General features: G+C 44.7%; 1 pseudogene; it reads left to right on the top strand.

Annotated features, from left to right (window-relative positions):
- Positions 1 to 16,307, top strand: part of LOC120843495 — a 38,504-nt pseudogene extending 22,197 nt beyond the window's left edge.
- The last annotated feature ends 3,538 nt before the right edge of the window (positions 16,308 to 19,845 follow it).

Here is a 19,845-nt window from a genome sequence, read left to right as displayed (position 1 = left end):
TAGCGCACTCGCGGAACTTGGTGACATGTCGTTTTTTGCATGACTCTCGTGTCACATCCGATTCGTCTCCTAATCGGCTTATCCTCTTACAGAGCGAAGAAAGTTTGTTCGGTGCTGAAAAAACGACTGGTACGTCAAAGCGATGGGCCACCTTCTTCAGATTGTGGGACATCTTATGTATGTACGGTAGGACAACAGGCCTACCTACTCTCTTAGGAGCTCTTTCGCACACTGCGCTGTTGTCTTTTCTCATCTTTTTTGCTAAGGTCTCTGAAACATGTCGAAGAACATGACGGGGGTAGCCTGCCGCTTCAAGTCTGCTGAGTTGAGAATGAAAACTGTTGTTCATCCTGTGGGGGCATGATTTCTTTAGCGCAGCCCTTAGGCAAGATGAAGCAATGCCCCTCTTCACTAACTTGGAATGCGCCGAGCTGAATGGAAGCATTCTTCCTCTTCTTGGAACGGGGCTCATACGCCCAGCAGGTGTGCTCCGCTCCGAAATATATCCCAAGATCCAAAAACTGCAGCCGACCACAGACCGACGTCTCGTGGGTGAATTTTAAGCCGAAAGCGCAGCTTGCGAACAATTTTAAGAAACCGGTGATTGCTTGATCATCCGCAATTACAGGGCGGGAAACACACACCAAATAATCGTCTACGTAACGAAAAATTTTTACATGTTCCTTTTGCTGAATTTTTTCAGAGATACGCTTGTCGCAATTTGCAAGAAAAATGTCACACAGTACCGGTGCTACAGCGGAACCGATGCAGATACCACGTTTCTGCACAAACAGCTCTCCCTCGAAGGAAACGACAGTGGAGTCGAGGTAGTGGTTCAGCAGCTCCAAAAAACCTTCGACTGTGAGACCACACGCATTGCGAAATGGGACTTCTCCATTTTCCTCAATACAAAGTCTAACAGCCTCAAAAAGGTGCTCATGGGGGACCGAATAAAAAAGGTCCTCCACGTCAATTGAGGCTTGCAGTGTTGGGCGGTGGGTCTACCCGCTTGGTGCAGCTGGGACCTACAAGAAAGTTAATGCAGCTTGCCATATACCAGAAAGTAACAAAGACAAGGCCAGTATTACATAAACCCCCAGCACGGCATGTACCAAGGACCGCCAGGAATGACTGCTCACCTCTTAGAACACTCTGTGCGGCTTGAAGAGAGCGGCTAGCGGTCTTGGACGATGAGTCTACCCGCTTCGTGCAGCTGGGACCTGCAATAGATTTAATACAGCTTGCCATTTACCACAAAGTAACAAAGAAAATCCAGTAATGCATAAGCCACAGCATGACATGTCCCAAGGACCGGTAGAAAGTCTCGCTCGACTCATAGAACACTTCATGCGACAGAATCCCGCATTAAGGACTGATAATTGTGTGGCCTTATATAACACTTCTGAAAACATTTTGACTAACGAGAGTGACCACAAGTGTATACTGGAACAATCAAAAACAATGATGAAACCCAGAAATTAGTTGAATGCCTTCCCTGTGTTTTGCCATCGAGTGGAAGAAGTTTCTTGGCCTATATTTTTCATTAGAAACAGGTGTGATGTCCGTCTGTGTTTTGAAATCTTGATGTTGTGCATATTTTTTATTTCCTGTTGAAAGCTCAAGAGCATTCCCTGTTTGTTTAATCAGATTTACCCAGATGTTAGTAGGTTGCTTCTTTACGTTTACTGTTTTTGGGTATGTTAGGAGTTGTGAACAGTATTACGCTGTAAGATCCAGGAAGGAATTCCCCCCGTAAAGTGGTGGTAAGCAGACGAGAAATTGTAAAGAGTGACTTCATGTCTTCCCCTGTGTTTCCTCTTTTTGGTCACCTATTCAGTTTTTTGTCCATTAAAGCTCAGCTGTGATGGACACTTCTCTGCGTTTGTATTATCTTCCTGAGAACCCGTCTTGAATAAGTTATTCGTGTTTAGCTTGTATAGCTAGCTTGTACCCTCGTTTTTATTTTTGTTTATTAATGAATGACTAGGATTTAACTACAAGCACAGTGTTAATGCATACTAATAAATAGCAGCATACTTGTATTGAAGATAGTCAATAAAAGCATGCTGCTATTGGCTACCAACAAAATCAAGCATCAGCACTATAGTGCTGATGATTGAACCAGTTGGTAGCCAATCATTAAAAATAAATCATGAAGAATATGGGAACAGAGGATACCAACACAACACAGCGCTGTGTTGATCTCCTCCTTCTTGTCCGTGCCCTTCACACTTCATGTTCTTAATAATACATTTTTCAACAACTTTCTGCTTGGCATCATCTGTATAGGGGTTCACTGGAACGACCCACCTGCCATTGCATTCACTTTAGGGCAGCTCCCCCTTCCTCGTGGTGCCATCGTTGGGAATGTGCAAGGCGGGTGTCACTCTCACTCTTGTGGTTCAGTTCCCCAGGTTCCCATAGGTTGCAAGCTGCTACCCAAATTGAGTCAGGCCTTCCAGCCCTGCAGGAAACGTCAATTCCACTCGTTTAGACCTATATAGGCACCCACATTTTGTGTATACCTGAAAGAAGCTCTAACAGAAAAGAAACAAAATGATTGGCGCTTTTTGAATGCATCCTTTTCTTTTGCCGAGAACATACATACAAGTCACATGCTATTGTACATTCAGTGGTGCAGCTTAATTTATGAAGAACACTTTTTTTATATAACTTCGAGCTCTTAGAGAAAAGATTCAATATAATGGGTCGGACATAAATGGTTGCTATGAACTGTCCTATACATTTGCACCTTATCTGATATCATAAAAAGAGTAGAGCAGGGTAGGGCTGTACTGCATCATTTACGATTTTTGTAACCAATTAACAGTTGGCATTTATTTATTTCTTACTATTGGCTATTATTCTTTCACAGAAAGATTAACCGGGCGAGTTGGTACGGTGGTAGTCTTCCAACTCCATGCAGTAATCAGATTGGACATTAGGCGTTTAAGTTCATTTTTTTCTATCTTATCTCAAAGCTATATGCACTCCGGAGTGCACTTCAGACGGAAATGGCTATACACACTCCGCTAATCTCGTATAAAATAAATGGTCACAACGAGTTTTCTGAGCGATGGCATAGCATAGGGGTTAAGGTGTCCGCTTTATACGCAAGTAGACGCAGGTCGATCCGCGGTGGGCCTACTTTGGTTTTTCTCGAACCTTTTGTTTTTTCGAGGCATTTGGCGATATTTATGACATTTTATTTTTATAATAAACACTAAAAAAACAAAACAAATGTTGTCGACAAAGCTTTGCAGAACTAAATGGAATGAGACTCCCTTTTCGGAGGTGCGATCGGGGACAGCGGGGCTTGGGTTGCCGGCTGGACGCCGCGAAGCGGCGTGTACTGGTTAAGTTTTGTAATTAGCAGCCGCATACTGTCGCCGCGAAGCGGCGTGAACGCAGGCGGGGGGCTGTGTTAACGAGCTCCCCAGTGATACACGCGCCGTTCGAAAAGGGTGGCCCGAGCGGCATGAGCTCTCCGCAGAGTGCGTATAGCCATTTCCGTCCGAAGTGCACTCCGTAGTGCGTATAGCTTAACTCTTTTGCTTTTTCTAGCTGCTCTATTTTTTTTTAGGGATTTCGCCACCACTAAAAAACGTGACATCTAAACTCTTCTTTTTTTACATCACACAATCGCAAACTTGGAAAGTGCGCCGGTTCGGCAAACGCGAAGAGACCGCGCGTCTCTACGGCACAGGCATTAATTAGCTTGGGCAAAAAATCATGCTGCTCGCTCTTGTAACGTTTTTCTCGCTCCCGCTTTATGAAACAAATCGGTGGCGAGCTGCTGTTGGGACAAGACGTCAGAACTAGCATGACCTGTGATTAACACTTGGGACGGCGACTGAATGCTTGAACTGCCGTCAGACGGCACTTGAACGCTCCACAAAAGCGTCGTTGGAGGAGCGTCGGAGGACGGCGCCCAGAACATGCCCACAGTTCCGCCGCACGACAATCTTTCTCGCACTGCGGAGAGAGCCACAGGTTTTGAAGAAGATACGCTCTTTTCAAATAACGAAATAACACAGGGAAGAAGCATAGTTAGAATCAAGCATAGCTTAGCAAGCACACGGTACACGACAAAGTTTGAAACAGCAGCCCACTTCGCAGAAACAAAAGAGTGTTGCTTACCGGCGTTTGTGCGAGTAGTCCATGCTGTCCTAAACTTACGGGCGTTGGCACGACGCAGCGTCTCAGAACTCTCAGTCATCGCTTGCTATTCTTGAACACGGTCCTCGTAAGGAAGATAACTAAAATATCCGCTAAAATGGCTAAAACGTAAAAAGAAAGGAGATTTCTGAACCCACTGCACCTACAACGGCCATTCAACGTCAGCCGCAACCGAAACTGGTTGCAATAGCGATGGACTTGCGCAGTTTTCAAGATACTTTTTTTTTCTTTTTTAGAACGAAAGGAAGCAAACCATTATTATATTAGTAACAATAAGAATTTCACTACAAAATAATGTTTAATGTAATACTTAACAAAAATTTACTAAATCTTAGGTTTTATTTAAACTTTAGGTTTCTTTTTTTGTGCAAAACCGAAACTAACTCAAGCAACGTTTACTTCGTCGTATTTGTTTGCGTGCATGTGCGTGCGCGCGCTCGTGGATGCGTCCGCGTGCATGCGTGTGTACGTCTGTGCTTGTGCATTCGTGTGCGTCTGCACGCGGGCGTACGTTTGCGCGCGTGTATGCCTGTGTACGTGCCTGCGCGCGTGCGTGTGTGTGCCTGCGCGCGCGCAGGCCTCTGTTTGCGCGTTCTATTGAACTGCGCCAGCAAGACGACCAATTGAATATCCCTGGCCACTGTTAAAAACGCACTTATTTATTAGTATTATTATTATGATTATGATTATTGTCGTTGTGATTGAAGCATGGCCCTGAGTTTTTAGACTCAGGACCATAGAATTGTCTATAGGCGGGTAAAGAAAATGTATTGGTTTCCTGGCTTTAGGGAGAGGGCTCTAGACTTTTCTATAACTGGCTGTGGCTGTATTTATAGATTTCTAAGGCCGACCATACAAGGCTATAGGAGGTGGCAGCCTGCCATATAATTTTCCATAGACGACCATAGACCATTTTTATGGGATGTCTCGGACTGGCTTATTATGGGTTCTGCCTCTTTATGTATGTGAGTTATTGTGCATGTAATCATATTCTCAAATGAATATTTTACCTAGGTTCACATGGTCATGTGACAGGTTGTAGCAGCACGTCATGAATATTTCTCGAACATATTTACTTTATTTTTATTTCATGTTGTGTTGTCAGATATAAACTCGAGACTAACTGAATATCTTACTGTAATCTTCCATCAATAAATATTTGTAAAAAAAGCAAGTATTGAGCATTTCTCCATGGTTTCAAATTTCTGAGTGCGGAGAAATTTGTACGAAAATTAAATATGAACTCATATATAAAATTTTGTTGGCAAACATAAAAATTGTATGCATAAGAGGCACTTTATTATCAGCTATTTGCAAGAATTACAACTGACATAATAAAAAAGAACACTGCTAACAAGCGTTGGTGTTCAAGCAGAAATCTAACCTGTACATTATGAAGAGAGCCATATATCAGCTTCCCAAAACCTTTTCGTGTTATTTGTTTATCACCCTCTTCTACACCCTTCACTAAATGGAAAGTGTAACAGGAAACAGCGCGCCTTTTGGTAAAATTATGAGGGTGTATTACTAGATTTAAAGGTAATAAAAAAGTGTAGCCCAGGGTGCAAGTTGCTACAACACCCCTTTTATATCCTTAAAGGTGTGAAAACTTGTACTGTGTACCTCCGGTACGGAGTCTGATACTCCCGGAATGTAGTGGAAGCGTGTGCGTTAAAATAAAACCAAATAGAAGAATCGCGACAAATTTTCAACCTCAATATTTTCATTCGATGCTTGTCAATCTGAGCAGCTTGCAAGCACTGCATGTGCTCCCTTTAAATAATGAAACGAATACATGTGCATTGACTTCTTTGTACTAATCAAAAATAAAACAAGAAAAAAAACTTCGATCAAGGAAGGGTTCACGTCATTCTTAACGAAGTCAAAGGAGCTTGATTTTTTTAACTGATACTGTTGATTTTTTTTATGATTGTAACTCAAGTGGTACAGCTTGCAGCAAGAGGAACTGGTACAGGGCAATACATGCAATTACAGTAAAAATGGCATTATTGGAGCCCCTAGCGCATTAATAAGTTAAAAGTAATGTTGGAATGAACGGCTGGTTTCCCTTTATTGAATAAAGTTGAAGCAAAACAAAAATGAACGCAATTGCTCAAATAATTATCAGTATTTCAAAATCACTTACCCAGGGTCTCGTTTACCTATTAAAAGTATCCGCGTGCGGGTTGTCATCGAAAAGATATGCCCGCATACACACACACATACCGCTCTTTCTCGAGCATTGTTTGTGATCCAACTCTATCGACGGCTCCAGTTTTCTTCCGCATAAGTTGACGATGCCTAAGGCTCTACATAAGTTCACTCGTTTGTCTATCATCGAGATGTTCTCAAGAGCTTGGCTCACAATAGGCTAGAAGGTTTTCCGTAACGTCAACCAAGTCGTCGTGACGTCAAGGATGACTGGCCACCATCAGCTCTTTCTGAACTATGCAGCTGAATATATGACGCACAAGCAAATGAACAGACGCGAACAAGCCACGAAAGGCAGGGTTGGCTCACTTGCTCTAGCAGAAGCATAGCCGCGGCATTCCCTTCGCTGACCAATGCTTGTTGAAATAAATTGCTCTCAAGCTAGAATTTGGCACCCAGGCTAATTATTCGTTAGCCCTAAATGGGCACCATCTGGAAGGTTGGATATCTCAAACTTATTAAAGATGTCCCGAACTAAATTAACCTACTTAAAACATGAAGGAAACCCGTAAAAAAATTACTCGCGCAGGTGTTTGTAGACGGGCAGGAAGACAGACACAAAAGTTTGTTTTCAAATCTCCTTGAAGTTTATTACGCACAGCATGTCCCGTAGATAAGTACAAACGTGGAAGCGCTCTGCGAAATGTAAAAAGGTGCTTCTAAGCTTTTATACAGCTGAGAAGATTGCAAAGCATACAGGAACAGGGGTAATTCTAAGGTATACATTGCCTATTCTTCCGGCAGCTGGGAAAATAATTTCCCCGAAATTCTACCTGCAAACGCCTCTCATTGGCGGTAACAATCAGTTCGTCGAAGGATGTCTCATCGACAGATTGTTTTATAAACAACTACTATGAGTAGCTTTTTTTTTTTTTTTTTGTAAGTCACCCCAGATTGTCGCCGCAAATTTCTTGTAGGGTGGGCCACGTGGGATAACGTTTCTGTAATGAGCCGTTGCAGAATGTCGCCGGCGAAGCTGCGTGGACGGGACTGCCGGCCAATGATCGACACACGCGCGAAAAAATGTCCCCGCAGTGTGAAATTCGCGTAACGAGTGTATGTGATATGTTAGTGTCGACAAAACGTGTCCATCAAACGTGCATTCACGAAAAGTCTCCTATGGCATGTTTTCACGAAATGCCGAGAGAACAAGAAAATAAGTATTGTCCGGGATAATTGTCGCATGATTTCAGCCAGCTATTTGGAGGCGACTGCGGGCAGACTTTCGGGGAAATTATTGTCCCGTCTGCCGGGAGAATAGACAGTGCCTGATTCTATAAATAATCTTGAAGAGTACCCGTAGAACAGCGGTCACTCGTTTCCAACAAGTCGGGTTCAGTGCACTTACCATAAACTTAGCGGACTTGAAAGATGTATTGCGAGATATACGTCGATACGGGCACTGCAGAACAACCTCACAAAAACGGGAAGAAAGGGGTCCGTTAAGATTCATTTAGCACGATGTGGCAGAAGCAGTCATTTGCCGAACGCGCTCTAAACGCGTCACAAGTATTTCTTAGGCTTCCTTGAAGAAATCTCTTGTTGCCGTTATACGCAAAGGACTTTTCAAACACTGATTGCCTTGGATACGTTGTCACGGACGAAATCTACAGCAGCCCCGCAGGTCGCAGCATAGCACAAAAAAAAAACTAGGCAAGGAAGCAGGCATTCCGGGATTGAAAAAAGCTACTGCGTCATCCGGGATACCTTTACAACGTGATCACGCTCCTGAAGTTACCCGCGCCCAGAGAGGGGAGTCAGGTGATAAAAAAGTCTCCTACTGATTGGTTCGGCGAGTTCGCAGATTTTTCTACCCTTTCAGCTTTGAAAGAGGAAGAGAGAGGAAAAAAGAAAAGGGGTAGGAAAGTAACAGCTCCTTCAAGGTCAAAAGGGGGTTGCGCTCACAAAGGCTTATCTTCAGGGGTATCTCAACAATGAACACAACGAGAGGGTTTGTGACTTATGTCTTCTTAAAAGTTCGACCCAAAGTTGATAGTGCAGTGGATGTTATCCGTGGCCTTTGCCTTCGGGAGGTGCCGTGCTCTTTCTTATCTCTTTCCCTTGGAGACAGTAGTCACGTGATCCTACCCGAAGACACGATTGGCCTTAAACAAGCATAGCATCTACCTTGCTGTCAATACCAAAGGAACTCCGCAGCCCGAAAATGGCCCCCAAAACGGGAAGCTTGAAGATCCTAATATAAAATGAAGAATCAACTGCGACCACGTTTACCGCGACTACGTTGACTGACCGCGTTCGCTCTGCGAAAATTTGAGCGTGGGACTCTCGAGCAGCGTTAGCTTGCTGTTGATGCAGTACGCTGCTTTATCGTTGAAAATCCTTTGCCGTGCGAACGTGAAAACGTTCTCGTGCCGGGCGTACCCTACGCAGCAGTGCCTGTCAGCAACGGCCCGCACAGCATTGCTACCTTTTTGTATACTCAATATATGAGAGACGTCATGTTTAGGCTCATCCAAAACACGAAGCCCGAAAGATCCAATCTTATCCGATCCAAACACAAGTTCATCGGGGCGCGTGGCTAGCCTGGCGGTGTACTAAGCTGAATGCATTGATACACCTATAGAATTTTAAGGTGGAGGAGGGGGCTCATGGTCGGTGTACAAGCACACTGGTTGGGTAACGGAGGCTGCATCTTCCTCCAAAGGGGTGCATGTGCGCCCGATGCACCCGACTACAACTTCTTTTTCTTAGAGTGCAGTTGGGAAGTAAATATGTCGAGCACTAACCAAAAAAAACGCGGATGTGGTATTCGCGTTAAGAGTGCCGCGCAGCGAAAGAGAAATATTGTTAGCGCGAAGATGACATCGGCGCTGTTTTCGTATTTTATTTTCAAAGAACGACGGGCAAAATATTTTTTTCACTTCTGGTAATGTTACAACGAACATATCACACGACAGTGCTAGTTAAGAAAATAGCCTTTCAAGTTTAACGAAAAAAATCTGAGTAAAACGGTGATCGTTTGCTTGCGCTAACAGTGTTCGCGCGATGCACACACTACAATCCTGCCAACCACTCGCTTATGATGCTTCTGTCGCTGCCCGTCGTCATGCCAAAGTTTCGTCAGCGTGATCAAAGTTAAGAATATGGGTGTCCCTTCGGCGAAACTGAAAATCAACACTTCTGGCCAAGCACTTGCCAACCGCATTTATGTCTCCCGCGGCCAAGCTGAAAATCAGCACTTCTGACCGAACACTTGCCGGCCGTGTTTATATCTACGGCGGCCAAGCTGAAATCAGCGCTTCTGGCCAAACACTTGCCGGGCGTGTTTATGTCCCCGGCAGCCAAGCTGAAAATCAGCACTGCTGGCCAAACACTTGCCGGCCGTGTTTATATCCACGGCGGCCAAGCTGAAATCAGCGCTTCTGGCCAAACACTTGCCGGCCGTGTTTATGTCCCCGGCGGCCAAGCTGAAACCAGCGCTTCTGGCCAAACACTTGCCGGCCGTGTTTATGTCCCCGGCAGCCAAGCTGAAAATCAGCACTGCTGGCCAAACACTTGCCGGCCGTGTTTATGTCCCCGGCGGCCAAGCTGAAATCAGCGCTTCTGGCCATACACTTGCCGGCCGTGTTTATGTCCCCGGCAGCCAAGCTGAAAATCAGCACTGCTGGCCAAACACTTGCCGGCCGTGTTTATATCCACGGCGGCCAAGCTGAAATCAGCGCTTCTGGCCAAACACTTGCCGGCCGTGTTTATATCCACGGCGGCCAAGCTGAAAATCAGCACTTCTGACCAAACACTTGCCGGCCGTGTTTATGTCCCTGGCGGCCAAGCTGAAATCAGCACTGCTGGCCAAACACTTGCCGGCCGTGTTTATGTCCCCGGCAGCCAAGCTGAAAATCAGCACTGCTGGCCAAACACTTGCCGGCCGTGTTTATATCCACGGCGGCCAAGCTGAAATCAGCGCTTCTGGCCAAACACTTGCCGGCCGTGTTTATATCCACGGCGGCCAAGCTGAAAATCAGCACTTTTGACCAAACACTTGCCGGCCGTGTTTATATCCACGGCGGCCAAGCTGAAATCAGCGCTTCTGGCCAAACACTTGCCGGCCGTGTTTATGTCCCCGGCGGCCAAGCTGAAATCAGCGCTTCTGGCCAAACACTTGCCGGCCGTTTTTATGTCCCCGGCAGCCAAGCTGAAAATCAGCACCGCTGGCCAAACACTTGCCGGCCGTGTTTATGTCCCCGGCGGCCAAGCTGAAATCAGCGCTTCTGGCCAAACACTTGCCGGCCGTGTTTATGTCCCCGGCAGCCAAGCTGAAAATCAGCACTGCTGGCCAAACACTTGCCGGCCGTGTTTATATCCACGGCGGCCAAGCTGAAATCAGCGCTTCTGGCCAAACACTTGCCGGCCGTGTTTATATCCACGGCGGCCAAGCTGAAAATCAGCACTTCTGACCAAACACTTGCCGGCCGTGTTTATATCCACGGCGGCCAAGCTGAAAATCAGCACTTCTGACCAAACACTTGCCGGCCGTGTTTATATCCACGGCGGCCAAGCTGAAATCAGCGCTTCTGGCCAAACACTTGCCGGCCGTGTTTATGTCCCCGGCGGCCAAGCTGAAATCAGCACTGCTGGCCAAACACTTGCCGGCCGTGTTTATGTCCCCGGCAGCCAAGCTGAAAATCAGCACTGCTGGCCAAACACTTCCCGGCCGTGTTTATATCCACGGCGGCCAAGCTGAAATCAGCGCTTCTGGCCAAACACTTGCCGGCCGTGTTTATATCCACGGCGGCCAAGCTGAAAATCAGCACTTTTGACCAAACACTTGCCGGCCGTGTTTATATCCACGGCGGCCAAGCTGAAATCAGCGCTTCTGGCCAAACACTTGCCGGCCGTGTTTATGTCCCCGGCAGCCAAGCTGAAAATCAGCACTGCTGGCCAAACATTTGCCGGCCGTGTTTATGTCCCCGGCAGCCAAGCTGAAAATCAGCGGAACATTGGTTTTGGGGGTTTTGAGGACGAAACGAGGCCCGGATTTGAAAGAAGATGAAAGAAACGCTTTTGAACGAGCTTCGGAGCAAAACAATTAAGCCACAATAGGCACACAAGAGGCTTTGGGGAAGCTAAATCTTGGTCACTGCAGCGCAATAAAACCAGCAGGGTCTGCCGAGGGAGTCCCTGTGCCCGCATGAAAGCGTCTTCGCTTATTTTCACACTGAAACGCCCAGAACCGGTGATTTCCGAAAATGGTCCACTGCGATTTTTCCGAGTGTTGGCATCACAATCCTCCGCTGACGGAAAAACTCCAGTTCCAGACAAAAGGTGGGGTCTGAGTGTGAATTCCGGATGACGTCACCAGCACTTTGCTAGCTCCAAGCATGACGTTCCGTTGAAGAACCGTTCTTGTTGGCATTTGGAGATTATGTTTTGCTCGTGCATTGTTTCCTGGTGTGTGTTTGGTCACTTGGCTCAAAGTTTGAAATGGATCAGCTTTGCCGTGGAGTCTGGCGATCCTTAGTTCCATAGATTGCTCTGGCGAAAATCGTTTCCTAGAGTTGATATATGTATTTGAGATACTAAGTACAAGAGTAGTGACAAATGTAATTAAGATAGAGTAACAAATGCTCTATACTAAATGTATCTTCAAGATACCCAAATACTACCAAAAGTATTTTAAATACAGCATCTTGAGTAGAGTACTTAAGATAGGTACAAGTCTGCATATTTCAAGTCACGTGGCGTCCGGGATCACACAACTAAGCGTTCATTGAGGACAAAAATGTCCCAAAGGCCGGGATAATTCTTCAGAGCAAAGGACGATAAGTGTAAAGAGTTTACTCCGACTTAACACAACAAAGCTATAACTGAACGATAAACGTTTCGCTATCAATGCAGGTGGCATCTTCAGAATAACTGACACAAATGCGACGAGAGCCCTCTTCCGTACAAGCAAAAGGCAATAGACCTTTCCAGCGCTTATCGCCCAGGCTAAAATGCCCACTCATTGGGATGTAGGTGCATGTGCGCCGTCTGATACTCCGCAGAAGTAAGCAACTGCGCATGCTCAAAACGCGTTCCGCAGCCCAGTAGACAAAGAAGGCAGCGTTTAGAAGGGGATTATTGGAAGGATCTATAGGACGGGTTGTTGTCGGGGGTCGCAGGCAGGATTGCACACTACCGCGAAGCTTACCTATGCGGAAACTTATAGGCAACCTGCAATGCTGTTTCGTTTGGCGCTATCTGGCGACTGAAGCAAGAAACAATGGGTATGCCTGGGAGCGTAGGCCGCATCGTTCAAACGTGACCTATTACCCTCTTGGCGCCTCTTAACCTGGTGTCTGAAACAAAAAATACCGGGTAGGCCGGGAAGCCGTGGTCGCATATCATGCCAGTACGGCGGAAGCTAAGGCGCTGGCATACCAGTAGGAACGGGACCACGTGACACCGGAGTACGCTTCTCCTACGAAATATCTGACTTTTCGCTCCCATACAAAAAATAGTCTATGGCCGTCCATGGAAAATTATATGGCAGGCTATCGCCCCCTATGGCCCTCTATGGTCGGCCATAGAAATCTGTAAAAACAGCTACAGCCAGCTATAGAAAAATCTATGGCCCTATGTCTAAAGACTAGGAACCAATACATTTTTTTTACCCGCCAATAGAAAATTCTATGGCGGCCGGTCTAAAGTCTGGGAACCTAAAAATTGCCCAAGGATCATGTGACGGGCTAGTTGGTTATACATTACGAAATCAAAATTGTCTATAACCGTCTATAGAAAAGTGTATGGCCCTGAGTCTAAAGGCTGGGAATTAATAAAATTCCTTTAGACGCCTATAAAAAATTATATGGCCCCATGTCCAAAAACAGTGAACCAATAAATGTTCTTGACCCGCCCGTACAAAATTCTTTGGCCCCGTGTTTAAAGACATAACACCAATAAATTGTCTTTACCCATCAATAGAAAAATGTATGGCCCCGGGTCTAAAGACTAAGAACCAATAAATTTTCTTTCCACGCCTATAGAAAATAACTACCGACGCTTACTTGTTTAGTAAAAAACACTCCAAGTTAGAAAATTAAACCAATACTCAATTTCTGTAATGCCGGTGACAAACCCTGTTCTTTGCTGTTGCAACGAGTCGTGAAAACCAGTGATATTGTTTGTTTGAAAAATCCATTAAAATACTTGTGCAACAATTAAAATTAATTATTACCCCCAAAAGTGAAAATAAATTACAGTGGCGCTGAACACTGCAATCAAGCAATAGCTTGATTGCAATCTTCAGCACTAGTGTACTGCATGTCATCACTGCATTGTCAACGTGATTCATCAACCTATTAAAAAGATAATTAAGACATTTTAGTTAATTAGCCTAATGATCTACATTTGCTTTTTTCTGGGTGTTGAATTAAGAGATGGGGGCTATTCCACGAGACAATCCAAATAATGTAATAAGTATGAGTAATATTTGCTCCGCCTCTCCGTGTGTTTGCAACAAATGATGGGTCACCGGAAAAATCGGATTCAAAAATTAGACTGCCATATATACAGCTAGTGCGAACATAGTGCATGTTCGCACCGGTGGCGGTGCTCTGTTGCCTGTTAAAAAGAAGAAAAAAAAAAAGCGCTGCGTTGTTGCTGTCGTGTGGGGAAGTGTTCTGCTTGTGTTCTGTATATTCAGAGATGTATTAATATCTACCATATAGCGTTCACAAGTCAGGGGAACTTGAAGTAAAATTTTTTTAGAGTTCGCTGGCTAAAGAGAGCCATAGGGTAAGCCATAGAAAAGTCTTTAGCCAACCATTACACAAGCTAAAAAGCGATATGGCTGGATAGCGATAGGGCCATAGACAAAGCTAAAGAGGCCCATAAGGGCGACCATAAAAAATGCTAAGGACAGCCATACGAGAATCTTTAGCTAATTGGGCCAAATAGCTAAAGCCGACCATACAAAGAATTTTCTATAGCCGACCATAGGACATTTTTGTATGGGCTGCGTCATGCTCTAATATCTGTGCGTGTCTAGCGACTGAAGCAAGAAACAATGAGTATGCCTGAGTATGTAGGTTGCATCGTTCAAACATGAGCTATTTCTCTCTTGGCGCCTCTTAGCCTGGAGTCTGAAGCAAAAAATACTGAGTAGGCCGGGAAGCCGTGGTCGCATAACATGCCAGTACGGCGGAAGCTACGGCGCTCAGCAGACGAGTAGGAACGTGACTACGTATCACCGGAGTACGCTTCTACTACGAAGTATCTGACTTTTCGCTGCGTCATGCCCTAATATCTGTGTGTGTCGCTCGAATAAAAGTAGCGCATATCCCAGCCGTCGGGCACGCAATCTGGAACTTATCGTTCACCTTTTGCCAAGTTAAACGAGACACGGTATTACCGTGGGCTCTCACTCTGCTGGCGCAACCTAACTGTTGCCGGATGGCTATATTACTCATTATATACTCACATCAAAGCCTAGAGCGGTCCTTGTGAGATCTACGGTTCGTGAATACACTAAATTATTCCACCGGGTGAAGTAAAGTGTAAAAAAGTGCTTATGTAGCTACCATGTTCGTCCAATGCTAATATTAAGACATATTCCCATTCTTGTTTTTTTTATCACTAAAGCAGAAAAAAATAAAGATATAAATGAAGTAGGCAATCAAGGTAGCAATGGGCCAGAAAACACAATAGTTTATGAAATATCCAAATATAAATCTCCAGGTCTGAATTTTATGGGGTATGATGCTTGGAGATCTGAATTTTGTGCCACCCGGCTGCAGCGGATATTCGAAGCTTCTGTTAAAAAAACAATGTAAAAATAAAACAGTCGATTGGCATAATGTAGTGCAACGTCCCTAATACAAAGGTAGAAACAGTCTTACTAGCGGCGACCAGCGGTCAAGTCGTGTGTAATATTGTGTATTCTTATTTTAGTATTTTATATTTTCTTAGACAAAAAGCGTCGGATAAACCATTAGGTTTTCGTTTTTCTGACATGATGTCCAGCTCATTATCTTCACTCTACTTGTAGAAAACCTCACGACGTTGAAGCCCCTTCCCCAGCAGCACACTTCCCCGGCTAATACTGGGACAGTTTGGCGAAACTTGGGCCAGGCTTGAGCCAAGCTGGCTCTTTCTCGCGCCAATCTGGCTTTAGTCTGGGCCGAAGAAGTGTGCTATTTTTGTTATTTCATGCAGATCGGGGAAACAGTCGGCAGCCATCGTGCTAAATTTTTGTTTTAATTTCAATAAACAGCCCAATATTGAAAGTGCTCCTGAATATACTCGATAGGATTATATTAACCACGACACCGGTGATATAGTGCTGCATTACAAGTCGCAAAAGCTCACAGGGGAAGCTAAACTGACTGACATAAAGGATAAACTCGCAGAAAAATCAATTGTAGTGCAGAGGGACATACGTTTGAAAGCCAATTTAAACGATTGCACTGTGTTTATGAAAATTGAATCTCATTTTTATTTTATTGCTGTGCGAAGTTCAAAAGGAGTCTTTTCGGTCTTTCTTTATTCAACGTTGGGAAGTTAGAAAAACTCATAATTTTATTTTCGCTGTTAAAACGCTTGTTTTTAATTATTTTGTCCTAAGCAACTTTTATATACTAAAATGCCCGTCATGCCCTTTGTCTCAAAATATCGATCTTTTTTGCAGCTTGTGAGTTCTGGCTGAGGGAAGATTGGTTAAAGAAAAATGGGTCGATTCCCAGAGGCGTTACAAAAGAGAGTACGAAGAAAGTGAGAAAAACGAGGACGAGTCTGGGATTGCAGATAAAACAACGTATACGTACGATTCATTATTTAAGAAACTTCCGTCCAGCTCTTGATACGCATTTCTTCTCATCTGCGGATATCCTAAATACAAAATTTATGACAAGGAAGTCTGCGACAAAATAAATCAAGCAGAAAATCCTGCATCAGGAGACGCCAACGGAAGTAACTAGCATAAACATTTCAGCAAATACGCCTCCCGGGTCTGCACCGGACCTTGCTCTCCAACCATCTGCCATCTTTCGAGGTAGTCATTAGTTGCTCCGTCAATGTGAACCAGGGCAGTATCCAAGGGAGTCATGTAAACACTGTGGAAGACATTTGACTAGAGCAGGAAGCAGCGCGACTCTTTCCTGTATGATATCTTGGGTAGAAATAGTACTTTCTGCATAGTGAAAAACAAGAACTAGTGAATAAAAAGCATATTTTAGCAATGAATACCTCTGAAAGAATTGATGTCTGTGCAATAACAAGAAAAGTGTATAAAAATCTTGAAACTTTTTTTTTTTTAAGTTACCATATGTGGCTTAAAAATGGTTGCTGTGAATAAAACAAAGGGGTCTGCGTTTCTGCGGTGCTTGGTGGCAGATTACGTCGAATCACGATAGCATTGCTTTTCCTCTATGAAGGCAACATGCCGCTGATTAATAACGAACTCTACTGGCAGATCGAAAGCGCTTTCCCAAAACCGCGAGGGAGGCCACATTCCGCTCTATAGGACCCGCTCCGGATTGACGAGCGGAAGATGGACGCGCATTTTTGGAGAGACCCACCGATTCTCTCGAGACGGCCGGCCATTCAAAATGGCCGCTGCTCGGACTTGACAATGCGACCGACGCCTCAGCTGACTGAGCTTTCCGGCGACCAGTCACAGCTGTCACTGTTTAGCTGCAGAAATAACACGCGACACAGGCCGGGCGAAAGGGTCCGTACCGTGGAACCCGTGTCACAAATAACGAGGAATACGTCCGCGTTCACCACCGTCACATACCTTTCGGCCGCCTCGAAGCGGCGGGGTACGCACAGCGATCGCGGAGCTCAGATTGCTGGTAAGACTTGAATAAACACAAATAGGTAGCAAACCATAACGTGCACGGTCGTTGCCTTATCTGTTCTTGGTTTATTGCACGAGGAAACGTAGGCAGCATGCGGTGTAAAATCGTAGGCAATCATTGGCTGCAGAATGAACAGCGTCTGCCTCCGGATTTTCTGTCGTTTTCTTTTTTTTTTCTCGTTCTTCCTCTCACGATCACAGACGTCAGCGCTTACGATTTGCCAGACTCCAGTCCGGCTTTGTATCCCTGATCTACGCGAGGTATAGACGCTTTACACACGCGCCAAATTTCAGCCGCCATTGCTGACCTTCTCTTGTCTTACCGAGATGCCGAGCAACTGAAACGGTAGTTGACGATCTTCTACAAAGGCCGATGCTTTAGAAAAGGACACAGTTGATTCTAATATGGCCATAACCTGGCCTGCTATGGTAATGATGAAGTGGAACAAACGAAATAAGAGGAAACAAAAACTGAAGGTCAGTTATGGCGGCGTCCATTAACAGCTGCTGCAAAGCGTCTATAGGGGGGATCAGTGGCCGAGTGGGCTGAAGCGCACACCCAGCTCGACGCGCGTGGAGCGAAAAGCTCGCGCTGCAGAACCCAGGGATCCTGGGCTCGAGCCCCACCCCTGCCCGTTTCGATCTGGATGAGCATCGTACCGGCGTGCGGTCGTGTATCACTACTGCGTGGTGCACGTTAAAGACCCCAGGCTAGCGGTTGTACTGCACTGGCTAAATTGCTCATCTACAGCGTGTGACTCGTCGCAACTTTCATGGCAGACCAACTACACGCCGTATAAATATCCCTACAACCCCAATTATTATTACGCGAGGTATAAGCGTTCGAGCCGTCATAATCCCGCGTAAACAACCGACGCATCCGAACAGATCCAACTCGACGGCACGGCTGGCCCGGCATAGACGGCCCGGCGACCTCGCCGCGCATGCGCACCGCCGAGTTAAAAGGAAATGACGTAGTGCGCTCTGTCAACTTCCGCAAATATCTTGGAAATCCCGCGGAGCAAGTTCGGCGCTTTGTTCTGTAGCACTGAAAAATAGTGTAGAAGAAAATGGTTAAGAACCACTGGTCCCAAGTGCAAGGTATAAAAAACGATACCACGATCGCAGTCAAAATAAATTACAGCAGTGGAAATTCATTGAATGAAAATATAAGCTCTCTCAAGTAAAAAAAAAGAAGATGAAACTCTAGATTGCTTTTTTTTTCCCCCTATTAACGAATCCACGCTGAGCCTTTTTTTGTGAAATGCTCAGTTGGCATATTTAGAATTTATAAAAAATGCAAAAAGGTGTAACAGAAAATAATCCAAATTCACTTACATATCCTCTTCAGTTTGTCAAAAATAAACACGGCAGTGACCCAAAAATTATTTGTTGTAGTCGAATGATAGAAAATGTAGAATTTTGTTCCTATGCTCCTTTGGTAAGTGAACAAATCATTATATACTTTTACTTAACAAATTCACCACCTTATTATACCTGTGAACCTATTGACACCGAAATTTGATTAAAAAGTGGATTTAGTACTAAATTTAAGAGTCTGGCCGCCTTCAGATTCTCTCTGTATACTTCATGTGCTTCATTTTTCTTCAATAGATGCTTATCTAATGAATAAACATTTGAGACCTGCTAATCTGGAATAAGTGAGTGAGGTTTCTCAAGCGTTATTTTAAGAAGAATTGCGGGGACCAATTAGCAGGTGCTAATTCTTCCTTTCATTTAGCAATTTAAAGCATATTTTAGATGGAAGTTCTTACTCAATAAGAAGTCTCGTAAATTCCTAGGTTTCAAACATCTGATAAAGGTCAACTGTCATCTCCGGTCTTATTTTTCGTCGGGAGCCATCTACAGTTGTCATGTGTTCCTCATTCACCTTCCCTTCCTTAAACATGACAGGCAATAAACAAAATGCACAAAACAGGCACGCAGACATGCTGTGTTCTACCGCTTGAGCACATATACAGGGCGTTTTGTTTAAGCTTTACAGATTTGTTTAAAAAAAGCCGTACAAGTTACACTTAAGCGGTTTGTGCAGGTGCGTTATACGGCCTGCACATATTTTAGCCTATGTTGTTGATCTCGTTAGAGACATGGAGGAGCACCAAATGTGCATGAAAACCTAATACGCCTACAAAGGCTTCAAGCTTCGCTCGTTACGTGTGCTACCACCACACGCCATGACGAGATGCAAACAATTCCCTTTCATGGCTTCAACAGTATGACTAGGGGTACTAATTTTTCCTTTCAAAATAGCCTGCTGATATTAATAATATTCTAAAGCCCCTCATTTGAAAATAGTAAAAACTTCATAATATCGTGTAAGGTCCCTAAATTAGCAGTATGAACGTAACTGTTGGACAGTATTCATTTCGAAAATATTTTGACGATTTTGAATAAAATTAAGTTCCATACCCGACCACTTTCTTCGAAGTAACCGGCCGCAAAATATAGACGAGATCCTTCCTTCCACCTTGAAATCACAAAGTGCATAACGGATGAAGTACATTGCATAATATATCTTAGTTGCAAAACGATATATATTACGGGACCATTTTTTCCTACCTTGGACTTGGGACCAGTACTTCCGGGACGATTTGTTCCGGGACGATTTTGTTTTATGCTTCCGTGGCAGCTGAAGT

The sequence above is a fragment of the Ixodes scapularis genome, unplaced genomic scaffold (assembly GCF_016920785.2).
Source record: "Ixodes scapularis isolate PalLabHiFi unplaced genomic scaffold, ASM1692078v2 PGA_scaffold3__209_contigs__length_174095766, whole genome shotgun sequence".
Lineage (NCBI taxonomy): Eukaryota > Metazoa > Arthropoda > Arachnida > Ixodida > Ixodidae > Ixodes > Ixodes scapularis.
The sequence above is the reverse complement of the archived record's forward strand: the minus strand, read 5'-3'. Positions and strand labels throughout refer to the sequence as shown.